The following is a 2,206-nucleotide window of genomic DNA, read 5'->3' on the forward strand; positions in this document are numbered from 1 at the left end:
TCCACCACCACCACCACCATCTCCTGCCCTGGGCCGAGCCAGCGCTGCGGGTGAAACCAGAGAGGGTTTACAGTAATAAAAAAAAGTATTACTGTAAACTCTCTGGTGAAACCAAACGACCCCGCGGCGCGCGCGTCAGATAATAATTAATGTATTTTTAGAGCGCCCACTTTGCCACAAAGGTGCAGGCAATGATATATAATAAGTATTTACGGTCTCTGGGTGTGTGCACAGAGCGAGATGCTGCGCTCTTCTTACTTAATACAGTTAGAGTGCTTCGGTCTCCGCACTTATGATAATGATATAATAATACATACATGAATTATGAGGTGTTTTAATCCAAGAGGTTATTAATATTATTCTGTGGGTGGTTGGAGGGCGCCACTGGTATGTCCAACTTCTGTAGTGTCTCTCTGTTGTTTCTGTCTGTCTTGTCTTGCCTTTTCCCCAGCACTAAATGACCGTTATTGTGTCGATGCACTTCTCTTTACTCAAACAAACAATAATATTATTCTAGGGTCCTTTTTTTGTTAACTTCCTCGCAGCTGTACAGAGCAATAATATTATCACAATATATAGGTTGAAAGAGTTTCACGTGGATGGTTGGCTTGTGCAGCTCAGGTGTGGGTCTGCTCCTTCTTCCCTGCCAAACCTCTCTCGTACTTGTCTCTCCTCCTCTTTTTAAAAATATTTGTTACTATCTTATAACACCTCCAATCCTCGGCACTTATATTCTGACCTAATTGTGTTGCAAGTGCCTTAAAACTCTTTCTAACACTAATCCTCAGCACTTTTATTCTGAACGAAATCTGTTGCTTGCGCCGTGAAATTCCTACTAAAATGAAACTATAATCTTAGGCAGTAATAATATGACGTGTGTGTGCTGCAAGTGCCTTAAAAATCTTTTTAAAACTTACAAAAAATAAACCCATGACTTGCGTTCTTACAAATTGAGAAATCACAACGTAAAGTACCACTTTTTACCCCCATAGAAATTATTGTAAAGGCGCATACACCTTTCAGTGGAGCTAAAAGCGTAAAAAAAACCCACCAACAATAACCCAACAATTCAGGGTTGTGAATAAATGTGTCCTTTGAACTGATACAAAAATATAGTATGTATTTATACTCCTTGCTTGTGGGTGGTTGGCGGGTGCTCTGGTGTGGTTTGCTCCTTCATTCCTATATTTTAAAAAATCTATCGTCTCTATCTCCTCTCCTTTTTTGTGTTTGTTACTCTCTTGTATCTTCCTCTAACCTTCTGGCGCTCATATGACCTTATGCAGTTCGAGTGCCGTAAAACTCTTACTAAAACTAACAACTCCTTGCCTCAGATTTTGTTGATCACGCAAGCGTGACCCCTTCACCCCCTCCCCCGCCCCCACCCCCCTCTCCTTCAGTGCGACGGGTTCAGTTATTATGCTTGCTTTTGTCAGCACTCTTCACCTAAAAAATAAATAGAAAATTGGTTTCGTGTTTAATTTGTTTATAATAATGTGCTGTTTGATTTGCCCCCTCGTGATAGCCACGTGAAAGCCACGTGAAATCTGGAGAAAAGTTACGATGAATGATAATGATGTACAGAAAAAGCGGGAAGACATGGAATAATAAATATCAAGAGGCTAGCCCAGGATGGGTAAAGGTGGAAAGGGTTTGTTCGGGGCCGATACCCTGATGCAGGGTGAGAAGGGCAGTGGTGATGATGATGATGGTGATGATGACCTTAGTGTTACCCTTTCTCTGGCCTTTCCGATTTGTGTTCACCGCACCTTTTAGCGTTGTGACATGAATGTACGCACTTTGATTTTTACAACTAGTGTAGATCTAGTAATTTATATTTTGTATGTTCCTGGTGAAGCCCGTTGAGGGCGAAACGTTGAACTTGTTTTTACATATTTTGGAAATACTACCAGGTTGTATCCGTTTTACAATCTGCTGTACACAGTGATGATGAAATGATGATGATGATGATTATTTGTCTTAATTTTTGGGTCAGTGGATTGTGTGATAAAGCCACCGACCTGAATGTGCAACTGGGTCTGCTAAGGTTACTCAAGCCAGGCCTAGTAATGTCAAAATTTGATACTCACATTGGAAGATTTAAAGTATCAGTTACACAGATAAGGTATGTCGCTGTAATGCTTATGTTATGCCCCTCCCCTCTCTCTCTCTCCCTCACACACGCCCCCCACACAATTATTTCTAC

General features: G+C 41.2%; 1 protein-coding gene across 2 annotated transcripts in view; it reads left to right on the forward strand.

The window, feature by feature from the left end:
* LOC101848733 (thioredoxin reductase 1, cytoplasmic) overlaps positions 1-2,206 on the forward strand; it is a 65,929-nt gene that overhangs the window by 28,823 nt on the left and 34,900 nt on the right. The gene's annotated exons all lie outside the window — the stretch shown is intronic.

This window comes from Aplysia californica, unplaced genomic scaffold (assembly GCF_000002075.1).
Source record: "Aplysia californica isolate F4 #8 unplaced genomic scaffold, AplCal3.0 scaffold00067, whole genome shotgun sequence".
NCBI lineage: Eukaryota > Metazoa > Mollusca > Gastropoda > Aplysiida > Aplysiidae > Aplysia > Aplysia californica.